The sequence below is a fragment of the Nicotiana tabacum genome, chromosome 15, assembly GCF_000715075.1.
Source record: "Nicotiana tabacum cultivar K326 chromosome 15, ASM71507v2, whole genome shotgun sequence".
Classification (NCBI taxonomy): Eukaryota; Viridiplantae; Streptophyta; class Magnoliopsida; order Solanales; family Solanaceae; genus Nicotiana; species Nicotiana tabacum.
This window is the reverse complement of record NC_134094.1, coordinates 130,733,009-130,746,636: the sequence shown is the minus strand read 5'-3', so window position 1 is coordinate 130,746,636 and position 13,628 is coordinate 130,733,009.

The window sequence follows — 13,628 nt, the reverse complement described above, 5'->3', positions numbered from 1 at the left end:
CCTCCAAGCTCTATCACACAGGCACGGAGCATATCCTCAAGAATCTGAATTGTGCGCTCGGACTGCCCGTCCGTCTGAGGGTGAAAGGCTGTGCTCAACTCCACCCGAGTACCCAACTCCTGCTGTACGGCTCTCCAAAACCGTGATGTGAACTGTGTACCTCTGTCTGAAATGATGGATACTGGAATACCATGAAGGCGGGCAATCTCTCTGATATAAATCTCAACCAACCTCTCTGAAGAGTATGTAGTCAGCACCGGAATGAAATGGGCTGACTTGGTCAGCCGATCCACCATCACCCAAATAGTATCGAACTTCCTCAAAGTCCGAGGAAGTCTAACCACAAAGTCCATGGTGATCTGCTCCCACTTCCACTCTCGGATCTCCGACATTTGAAGTAATCCACCCGGTCTCTGATGCTCATATTTAACCTGCTGACAGTTGAGACACTTGGCCACAAATCCAGCTATATCCTTTTTCATTCTTCTCCACCAATAGTGCTGCCTCAAGTCCTGGTACATCTTCGCGGCACCCGGATGAATGGAGTACCGCGAGCTATGGGCCTCCTCAAGAATCAACTCCCGAAGCCCATCTACATTGGGCACACAGATCCGGCCCTGCATCCTCATCACACCGTCATCACCAATAGTCACATCTCTGGCATCACCTCGCCGAACCCTGTCCTGAAGAACTAGAAGATGAGGATCATCATACTGGCGCTCCCTGATACGGTCATAAAGAGAAGACCGAGCAACCACACAAGCTAATACCCGTCTAGGCTCTGAAATATCCAATCTCACGAACTGGTTGGCTAAGGCCTGAACATCCAAGGCTAAGGGCCTCTCAGTTGCCGAAAGATATGCCAAACTCCCCAAACTCTATGCCCGGTGACTCAGGGCGTCGGCCACTACATTGGCCTTCCCCGGGTGGTATAATATAGTGATGTCATAGTCTTTAAGTAGCTCTAACCACCTCCGCTGACGTAAATTAAGATCCTTCTGCCTGGACAAGTACTGCAAACTTCGGTGATCAGTGTAAATCTCACAGGGAACACCGTACAAATAATGACGCCAGATCTTCAGGGCGTGAACAATAGCTGCTAACTCGAGATCATGAACTGGATAGTTCTTCTCATGCACCTTCAACTGTCTAGATGCGTAGGCAATCACCCTACTGTCCTGCATCGATACCGCTCCAAGGCCAATGCTCGAGGCATCACAATAGACAGTGTATGACCCTGAACCTGTAGGCAATACTAATACTGGGATTGTAGTCAAAGCTGTCTTGAGCTTCTAAAAGCTCTGCTCACACTCCTCGATCCATCTGAATGGAGCACCCTTCTGGGTCAGCCTGGTCATAGGTGTTGCAATGGATGAAAATCCCTCCACAAAGCGATGGTAATACCCCGCCAAACCAAGAAAACTGCGGATCTCCATAGCTGATGACGGTCTAGGCCAACTCTGCACTGCCTCCACCTTCTTCGGATCTACCTTGATCCCATCACAAGACACTATATGGCCAAGGAATGCCACTGAATCAAGCCAGAATTCACACTTAGGGAATTTTGCATACAACCTCTTCTCCCTCAAAGTCTGAAGCACGATCTTCAGGTGCTGCTCATGATCTTCCCGAGATCGAGAATATACTAGGATGTCGTCAATAAACACAACGACGAAAGAATCAAGATAAGACTGGAATACACTATGCATCAAATGCATAAAGGCTGTTGGGGCATTGGTCAGCCCAAATGACATGACAAGAAACTCATAGTGACCATATCTAGGAAATCAAAGAAATATGCTTGTTCCTAACAGTTACATAGCCTCCCGAAAATAAGTACGGACGTCTCCGCACCGATCCACGAGACTCCAATAAATCGGCTTGTGACTCGCGACTCCTACGAACCTAGTGCTCTGATACCAACTTTTCACGACCCCAAATTATCCCTCCGTAAGGTGTCATGCTGACACCTAATCTTTACGACTAGGTAAGCCTAATATTGCTAAAAATATAAAGAAACACAATATTTTAAAGATAAACAACATATTATAAATAGCGAAGAGTAGTACCACTCGGCATATACAAAATAATTTCCCAAGACCCGAAATATCGCTAAGTCACAAGCTGTTATAATCTATGCAGCTCTATACAAAAGTCTGAAGATAATAAAGAAAAATCTCTAGATGAGGGAGTAGAAGGGGACTCCCAAGATCTGCGGACGCAAGCAGAAATACCATGAAGTCTCCTAGAATCAGCAGCACGCGCTAACCCCAAGGCTGATAGCTCGTACCTGGATCTGCACACGAAAAAAACATGTGCAGGAAAGGGCATGAGTATACTATAATGGTACCCAGTAAGTGCCAAGCCTAACCTCAGTCAAGTAGTGACGATTCAGGTTAAGGCCCTACCGGAGTAAATATAGTAATTTAAACAGTAAAAGATATAAGTAAAATTTACGATAACATAGTTAAAAAGGGAGCCCTCGGCTCAGAACAAGGTAAACACAGTGGGAAATCTCTCGGGATATCGTCCCGTAGTACCAAATGAATATGCAGTACATGGGGGATCTCCCGGAATACGTCCATAGTCCCAAAGTAAATATGCAGTGCTGGGGGATCTCCCGGAATACGTCCGTAGTCCCAATTTAAATATGCAGTATAGAGAGATCTCCCGGATTACGTCCGTAGTCCCAATTTAAATATGCAGTGCAGGGGAAATCTCCCAGAATACGTCCGTAATCCCAATTTAAATATGCAGTACAGGGGGATCTCCCGGAATACGTCCGTAGTCCCAATTTAAATATGCAATGCAAGATGAAATGGCAGGTATGGCATCGAGTTATACAGTTTATACTGGACACAGATAAGGCAAATAAGGACTTAACTAAACATGACACACAGAATGTCAATTAGGCAGTTAGAATACGTAAGCATGCTTCTCTAGTCTAAGTTTCACAATTAAATGTATTAGTGCAATTTAACAAGGAAAAAAATAGTTTATGATTTAGAAAGGAAAAACGGGATTTTTGCAATAATAGCTCGTGTACGTACTCGTCACCTCACGTACACGGTGCCCACACACCAAATAATATCAAGATATCCTAAGGGGAAAGTCCCTAACACAGGGTTAGGCAAGCCACTTACCTCGAACCGCTCAAATCAACCTGATATCACGTTCTTGCCATGCGTATCCGACTCCAAATGGCCCGAATCTATTCAAAACAGTACAATACCATCAATAAGCGCTAATGGAATGAATCCCACAAGAAAAACTATAAAATTAGGCCAAAACCCGAAATTGGCTCATACTCGGCCCCCGGGGCCCACGTCTCGAAACCCGACAAAATTCACGAAATTAGGAATCTCATTCACTCACAAGTCTAACAATATCAAATTTACTAAAATACGACACCAAATGGTCCTCCAATCCACAATTCAAACTCCCAAATCCCTAGTCTCCAACTTCAAATTTCCACCTTAAATACACATTAACTAGGTGGAAAAATATATGGCAAGGCAAGATTATTGACCAAAAATAAGCACAAGGAACTTACCTCAAGAAATTCCTCGAAAATGTTCTCAAAAATCGCCCTAACCCGAGTTTGCAAAGCCAAAAATGAAAAAAATCGCAAAGCCTTCGGTTTTAATCACTGCCTAAGTATTTCCGCACCTGCGGAACCCGGGCTCGCACCTGCGGGTGCGCTTATGCGAAAAAGCGTGTGCATATGTGCAACTCACTTACCCCCTCTGCCTTCTCACCTGCAACGGAAGGGCCGCACCTGCGCACCCGCGCCTGCGGACAACCTTTCCGCTTCTGTGCATCTTGCGCATTTGCGAACAGCCTTGCGCATTTGCGGGTATCGCAGATGCGGTACTTCCTCACACTTGCGACCCCAGGCCAACTCTCAACTTTCTCGCATCTGCGCTGCAAGCCAAGCTTCTGCGAGGCCGCATCTGCGGACTACCCACCGCAGTTGCGAAAATACCAGAACCAGCAAAAATCACAAATTCCTCTAAGTCCAAGCTTTCACCCGTTAACCATCCGAAACACATCCGAGGCCCTTGGGACCTCGACCAAACATACCAACCAATCCTAAAATACCATACGAACTTAGTTGAGCTCTCAAATCCCATCAAATAATGCTAAAATCACGAATCGCCCTCCAATTCAAACTTAAAGAATTTGAAACTTCAAAATTCTACAACCGATGTCGAAACCTATCAAATCACGTCCGATTGACCTCAAATTTTGCGCACAAGTTGTAATCAACATTACGGACCTACTCTAACTTTCGTAATTAAAAAACAACCCCGATATCAAAAATTCCACTACCGGCCCAAAACTCCAAAAATTCGATTTTCGTCATTTCAAGCCTAAATGAGCTACGAACCTCCAAAACACAATTCGGACACTCTCCTAAACCCAAAATCACCTAACGGAGCTAACGGAATTGACGAAATTCCATTCCAGAGTCGTCTTTACACAGTTTTGACTACAGTCCAAATCCTAGGGATTAAGCTCTCATTTAGGGACTAAGTGTCCCAAAACACTCCGAAACTCAAAACCAATTATCCCGGCAAGTCACAATAGCAGAAAAACATTTTGGGAAAGCAGTTAATAGGGGATCGGGGCTATTACTCTGAAAATGACCGGCCGGGTCGTTACTACAACACAGCAAGCCTTAATGACTTTATACATCATTATTATATGGATCAGGGCTGCCCGCTTACAGTAGGCCTTATTGGCTTTACTATTTTATGGATTGGGGCTGCCAGCCTGTAGCAGGCCTTATTGGCTTTACTATTTTCTGGATCGGGGTTGCCCGCCTGCAGTAGGCCTTATTGGCTTTATTATTAAATGGATCGGGGCTGCCCGCCTGCAGCAGGCCTTATAGGCTTTGTTATTATATGGATCGGGACTGCCAGCCTATAATAGGCCATATTGCCTTTGTATTACGCTTGGGCTGAAGGAGCCCCTCCGAAGTCTGTACACACCCCTAGTGAGCATAGATGATCATCAATATTCGGGATGGACTTCCCAGGGCATGGACTTGCCTTACTTACTGCTTATATATATATATTTGGGATGGATTTTTCCCAGGGCATGGACTTACCTTACTTATTTGTATTGTAATGAGTTATCTGGACATGGATCTTGTCCGTATCATTTATATTTAGGGATAAATTATCCCATGGCTGGATTGGCCTTATACGGTACTGAGTGACTGACTTTCAGTCGATGTGTACTTATATACGGGTTGGAACACCCCTGGGATGGATTGGCCATAAACAGTACCGATTGACCGAATAATTTGTGATCAGCATTTACATGAGGTCTTTCTACTGAGATGTCATATGCCTCATATCATACAGTATTGATCTATTTCACTTGTATTGAGTTTAACTATTGAACTTGAAAGCATGCCTATATTTTTGTACCATTACTTTTACTGGACTGTACCTGCGAAGCTCATCATTTCTTTCAGCCCAGAGGTTAGTCTTGTTACTTATTGAGTTAATTGTACTAATACTACACTCTATACCTCATGTGCAGATCCAGGTGCTCCCGGATACGACGACTACTAGAATTCAAAGTTATTTCTATTGGAGAGTATCAAGGTAGCTGCTTCACGACCACAGACTTGATTCCCTTCCTGTTTAGTTATTATACTGTTCTATACTTCAGACAGTGATGTTTATCAGTCAGACTTTGTATTCATTTAGATGCTCATATACTCAGTGACACCGGATTTTGGGAGTGATATATTTGAAACCTTTGAGATTTCTTTCGCTGAACTTAGTTATTTTGTTTTCAAATTCAAAAGAAATGGTGGTTTATTGGGATTTTTGGCTTGCCTAGTATTGATATAGGTGCCATTACGACAGGTGATATTTTGGGTCGTGACAAGTTGGTATCAGAGCCTAGGTGGCATAGGTCTCACGAGTCATGAGCAGTTTTAGTAGAGTCTTGCGGATCGGTACGGAGATGTCTGTACTTATCTTCGAGAGGCTGCAGAACCCTTAGGAAAATTTCACTTTCTTGTATTCTATCATGCAGAATTGATTCAGCTTGAAACATAACTCTTTGAATTCTTTCCATGCATTCGTATGCGCGCATGAGCGCTCGGTATCAGTTGTGCATCGCCGACTTGTGATTTTATGAACGAGGTTCAAGATGTGTGTTTTGTGTTTGGTGATGGGCCAGTCTGGAGGACTTGAGGCCAGGTTTATACCGCAGCTTAGGCTCGGTAGCTTCAGTTGTAATCTGTACATTTGGACTCATATGTCCGGTAATGTCCTTACGAGTGGAATTTGTGTCTCGATGAGCAGTGGAATGGCTTTGTGATGAGTATGATGTAACTGCGGGATGTGTTAAGACGATTTGAATATGAACGGAAGTGTTTCCTTGAAATGTATAGGAAGGCCATTGGGTGCTTTATTTTCTCTTTGATGTGACGTACAATCTCGAGTGTGAATGTTTTGAAAGATCTTTCACATTGTTAAATTTTGGGGCAAATTAAATTTTTGTGTGTGATTAATGAGTTTGGACTCAGAAAGATTAGGTGATTTCATAGTAATTGTGGCTGTGAAAGGGCATAACAAGATGCCAATTTAAGACTAAGCAGGTGTGTTATCCCCTACGCAGTAATTTATGTAAGTGTGTTCCTTATGATGTGAATAGAGAGTTTCCTTTCTGCCAGCGGGGTGTATATGTTGAGACTTGAATTTGCATCTGGTTGAGAAAGTTGACTTGAGTGTTAAGAGAATGAATGCGAGATTAGCGGATGATTGAGATATTTTATGGTTGGTTTGGAGTAATTAATGTGATTATGATTTGGAATGGGGTTGCGAGAATGTGAGTTGTGTAGTATGTAATGTGAATATATCTGGGTTCCGAGACGTGGCGATTTTTGAGTTAAATTATGGATTTTTATGGAAAATTAGTATTTTCTCATGAAATTAATTCCAATAAATTTTATTAATTGAAACAAATTATTTGTGTCTAGATTCGAGGCGTTTGGAGGCCAATTCACGAGGCAAAGGCATAGCGGAGTAAAGAATTATACGGTTTGAGGTAAGTAACACTTCTAAACTTAGTTTTGAGGGTATGAATCCCCGAATTTGGTATGATATAAATTGTTGAAGGTGACACATATGATAGGTGACGAACATGTAGACGTGCACCACAGAAATTGTGTCTTGAATAAATCATGTGAAGTTGTAAAATTAAAGAATCATGTTATTATCTGAACATGTGGCACGTGTTAGAGGAATTGAGTTGAGGCTTGTGATAAAGATCGTGTTTAGGCTACGTGCCGATATTTTAGGACCCATGGGGTCGTGTTGTCTCTGAATTAATTGTTCAAAAATATACATTTCATACTCAGTAATAATTGTCCATTGTGAGGATATTTATGGGATTGAGCTGCACAACGCAGCAGGCCTTAATGGCTTTATACATCATTATTATATGGATCGGGGATGCTCGCCTGCAGCATGCCTTATTGGCTTTACTATTTTATGGATTGGGGTTGCCCACTTGCAGCATGCCTTATTGGCTTTACTATTTTCTGGATCGGGGTTGCCCGCCTGTAGAAGACCTTATTGGCTTTATTATTAAATGGATCGGGGCTGCCCGCCTGCAACAGGCCTTATAGGCTTTGTTATTATACAGATCGAGATTGCCCGCCTGCAGTAGGCCATATTGCCTTTGTATTACGCTTGGGCTGACAGAGCCCCTCCGGAGTCTGTACACACCCCTAGTGAGCGTAGATGATCATCGATATTCGGGATGGACTTCCCAGGGCATGGACTTGCCTTACTTACTGCTTATATATATATTTGAGATGAATTTTTCCCAGGGCATGGACTTGCCTTACTTATTTGTATTGTAATGAGTTATCTGGACATGGATCTTGTCCGTATCATTTATATTTCACTACTAAAAATCCGCTAAAAGTTGACCAAATATTTTCGACCAACGTTGGTCGGTCAAAAAAAGCGACCAAAAACCGTCCAGCTTGGACGGAAACTGGAAAAAAAAATTATATATTTTTTAAAACTAAATACCGACCAACGTTGGTCGATAAATTGGTCAACGAATTGACCCAGCTGGTCAGACAAGAAAATTTTCGTTGGTCGGTAATCTGGACCTAATTTTTTAAATTTTATTAATTATTTTATTATTAAAAATATTTTATAATATTTAAGAATTTATATTTAAATTTACCGACCAACGTTGGTCGGTTAATGTAGGGAAAGCATTTACCGACCAACTTTGGTCGGTAATTGTTATTTTCTACAAAATATTCATCGATACATCTAAGTAAGTTATAAGTCGATGAATCAATTTACAAATAGATATATTTGTTGATAAAGTATATATACTAATTAGTATCTTCCCAAGTCTATCCCTAAAAGAACCCGACCCTGTGGTCCTACCGCTTCGTGTTCTTATATATATATGGCTATCCCTATACACACACACACACAAACACACTTCACTGTATTACTTTAACTATATATATATCTTGTTATAGTATATGTTAGTGTGTATATATATAGCTTGTTAAAGTTTGACCATGTTTGACCTATTAATTTAACTCGTTTACTTAATACTAATAACTTCTTTCGTTTATTTAATTTGTGATAGACTTGTGAAGATCCTAATTAGTATATATAATTTATCATCAAATATATCTATTTGTAAATTGATTCATCGACTTATAACTTACTTAGATGCATCGATGAATATTAAAAACAAAACGTTTGACCTATATCGACTAATAGTAAAAATAAAACGTCTCGACCTATATCGATTAATCTATGTCATGCATTATTAGTGATGAATGAATGAAAAATAGAAGAATTAATACTATATATATATATGGATCACAAATTAAATAAACAAAAGAAGTTATTAGTATTAAGTAAACGAGTTAAATTAATAGGTCAAACATGGTCAAACTTTAACAAGCTATATATATACACACTAACATATACTATAACAAGCTATATATATATATATATAGCTGTATATATATAAGAACACGAAGCGCTAGGACCACATATATATATATATATATATATATATATATATATATATATATATATATATAGGTATAGCCGTATATATATAAGAACACGAAGCGCTAGGACCACAGGGTCGGGTTCTTTTAGGGATAGACTTGGGAAGATACTAATTAGTATATATACTTTATCATCAAATATATCTATTTATAAATTGATTCATCGACTTATAACTTAGATGTATCGATGAATATTAATCAATGATTCATCAAAACGACTAGACCTATATATCGATTAATCTATGTCATGCATTATTAGTGATGAACGAATGAAAAAAGAAGTTATTAGCATCAATTACAATATAGTGTATATGTGTGTGTGAGTGTGAGAAATTACTCACATACTTAATTATAACTTAGAAAATTTACTTAGATAGATGCTATTATAATTTATTAAAAGTAAATAGTTAATATAATTATTTATAAAGATTATGCTTATAGTTTATAATTATTTATAATAATTGTATAGTTAAATAAAATAAATGCTTATAGTTTATAATATTTTTTTATTATTTATAATATTTTAAGGAAAAAAACACAAAAAAAAGAATTTAATTTTTAAAAAAAACGACCAAAGTTGGTCGGTTTTTGGTCAAACGGTCAACACTTAATGTACCGACCAAAATTACCGACTAACTTTGGTCGGTAATTCTGAAATCATAATTGAAAAACAGGGGAACCCCCATTTCTCTCTTATCTTCCCCTCTCCTTCTCTATTTTCCTCACTCAATACCTTCCCCTCTCCTTCTCTATTTCCCTCACATAAATCCCATTCTCCACCCCGCGTCGCCACCGCCCAGCCCCCGCCACTGCCACTGCCGCCCCTCTCCTTCTCCATCTCCTAAAAATTCTAGGTTTGAATTACAACCCATTTATTTATTATTTCTAGGTTTTGTTAATTAGTTATGAATTAGTTTCAATTGATTAGTGTTTTAATTTTTTGAATATTGCATTTTATTGAGGATTAGGGTTTAGGTCTTGTTTTAATTAGTTTTGTTAATTAGTTTTATTAACTAATTAGTTTTGTTAATTAGTCAATTAGTTATGAATTAGTTTTAATTGATGAGTGTTTCAATTTTGAGTTTGTATTGTCTTAAATAGTTTAGTTAGAATTGAATTATTAACTTTGTATTGTCTTGAATAGTTTAGTTAGAATCTAGGGTTTACGATTTGTTCTTGTGAATCGAACTTTTAGGGTATGGGTTAAATTTCTTTAATTTAGTTAGTTTATGTTTAAACTCATAGGATATGAATTGAAATTTTAGTTTTTAGGATTTGTTCTTGTGAATTGAACTTTTAGGATATGAATTGAACTTTTAAGATATGAATTGGACATTTTGGATATGAATTGAACTTTTAGGATATAAATTGGTATAATTAGGAAAAAATAATTATCTTGAATTAACTTAAAAAGATATAATTAATTTATAATTGTAGAATAAATTAATTTGTTCTTGTGAATCGAACTTTTAGGGTATGGGTTGAATTTCTTTAGTTTAGTTAGTTTATGTTTAAACTCGTAGGATATGAATTGAAATTTTAGTTTTTAGGATTTGTTCTTGTGAATTGAACTTTTAGGATATGAATTGAACATTTAGGATATGAATTGGACCTTTTGGATATGAATTGAACTTTTAGGATATAAATTGGTGTAATTAGAAAAAAATAATTATCTTGAATTAACTAAAAAAGATATAATTAATTTATAATTGTAGAATAAATTAATTTGTTCTTGTGAATCGAACTTTTAGGGTATGGGTTGAATTTCTTTATTTTAGTTAGTTTATGTTTAAACTCGTAGGATATAAATTAAAATTTTAGTTTTTAGGATTTGTTCTTGTGAATTGAACTTTTAGGATATGAATTGAATATTTAGGATATGAATTGGACATTTTAGATATGAATTGAACTTTTAGGATATAAATTGGTGTAATTAGGAAAAAATAATTATCTTGAATTAACTAAAAAGATATAATTAATTTATAATTGTAGAATAAATTAATTTATTTTTGTGAATCGAATTTTTAGGGTATAGGTTGAATTTCTTTAGTTTAGTTAGTTTATGTTTAAACTCGTAGAATATGAATTGAAATTTTAGTGGTTTGCCTGAAAGAATCTGAAAATCCATCACAGAGATTAGTTTATTTTTCAAAGACTTGTGTTCTACCACATTAAGGGAAGAAAATCTACTTCGGATGGATTAGAACATTCGTGTAATTTCTAGTAAGATGGAAAAAATATTTCCATGTGGTTTCTTTGATGTGATGGAACACCTTCCAATACACCTTGTACACGAGGCACGACTTGGAGGGCATGTTCAATGCAGATGGATGTATCCCTTTGAGAGGTAATATTATAAGTTTGATGTAATATTCTATTTTATTTGAATGTTCTTGGCTAACATGAGATTATGTAGGACAATTGGCAAATGCAAATAATTTGTTAAGCAGAGGAATAAGATTGAAGGATCTATATGCGAAGCCTATCTTGCAAAGGAAACTGCACATTTTTGTTCTTATTATTTTGAGAGTAACGTGCCATGTTCTAGGAATAGGCCCAATAGGCACACGGTCGAATGTGTGAATGATCCATTATATCCACCAATGTTCATATTCAATCAACCAGGCCGGTGTTCTAAGGATGTTAGAAAGAGAAGTTTGAGTGATATGGAGTACAAGTCAGCTACACTTCATGTGTTGCTAAATTGTCCCAAAGCTATACCATTTCTCAAGTAAGTATTGATTTATTAGTTATCAAACTGTAAAATTTACTGTGACTACATATTGATGCAACTACTAAAAATATTTGATGTGTCACAGTCACTTCGTGGGTCAATTTGTCCATGATGTTGTATATACGAGATTTGATACGTGGTTCAAACAGTTTATATATATATATATATATATATATATATATATATATATATATATATATATATATATATATATATATATATACATACATACATACATACATACATAAAAATTGATTCATAAGTTGTGCTAACTTATTAATTTTTTTAACACTATGTAGGTAAATAATCCAAATAATGGTGTAAATCAATTTTTGAAAGATATATCTTGGGGACCTGGGCTTCAGGTCACAACAATATCTAAGTATGTAGTGAATGGTTATAAGTTTCATACAAAGGATTGCTCTAAAAATAAAAATAGCAACAACAACGGGGTGTGGGTTCAAGGTGATGATGGCAACCAAGTTGGAGATATTGATTATTATGGTGTGGTCAAAGCAATATTATAACTAGAATATACAGGTTGGCCATATAAGAAATACTCTTTAGATGCAAGTGGTTTGACCCAAATCCAACAAGAGGTACAAGAGTACACCACCAATACAACATAATTGAGGTTAATCATACGAGGGAGTATGATCGCTATGATCCTTTCATAATTGCACATAACGTTAGGCAAGTGTATTATGCTCCTTATCCATTGCGGCGGAATAAGTCCGATTAGTGGGTTGTAATAAAAACTAAGCCTGTAGGTAGGGTGGAAGCCGAGAATGTGTTAGATGTTGCATATCAAAATGATATCTCCAATGTTTACCAAATAGTGGACGATCAGTTAGAAAATGATTTGGAACATCCTGAACGCATATTGGAAGAAGTTGATATAAATGAATTAACAATTATTGTCATACCTCCTTTTCCCCGAGGGGATAGGGGATAAGGAGTTTTTCTAATTTAAGTGACATTATTTGAAATGGGATTATTTATTTATTCAGAGTCGCCACTTGGAATAATTTATGGTGTCCCAAGTCACCGATTTATTTTAAAATCTCAAATCAAGGAAATTGACTCTATTTATGGTCCGCGAACACAAAAGACCGGGTAAGGAATTCTGTTAAATCGGAAGAAGGTGTGAGGCACTCCCGAGTTTCGTGATTTTAGCACGGTCGCTTAACAATTAATACTTGGCCTAATTATCTGATTTATTTATTTATTTACTTTTTAATTATCTGATTTAAACCTATTGTGCATTTTACCTTTGATCGCTTTTAATTATGTATTTAAATCGATTTTTAGTATTTATGAAGTTATTTCTTGAACAAGTTACGATGTCGTACACTTATCGTTTGGTACACATTGCAAAACGCGCCACATGAAACGCACCCGCGATTTACAACATATTTATTATTATTATTTGAAGTTATGGTCAAGTCGCGTGAAACGCACACTCGAATTAAGATTTACGTATCGTGACCATGCCACGGGAACCGTACCCATGGCCACGATAATTTATTAATCGTGCCTAAAGCAAGCTACGAAGTTTATGAATTATTTGTCTTAAACTAATTTGAGATTTGTAAAGCCATAAGAGTATGTCATTGTAGAAAAACATGAAATAGATTAAATTAATTAATCAAGAACTACAAAAGGGGGTCATTGTATGAGATTAATGGGCCTAGCAGATTTCAAGTTTTGGCCCAAAAATAAAATAACTTTCTTCATTAGCTTATAGTAACCTCACAACTCCACTACCTTCAACAACCTACGTGTTTAGGCCCAAACATTGGATCT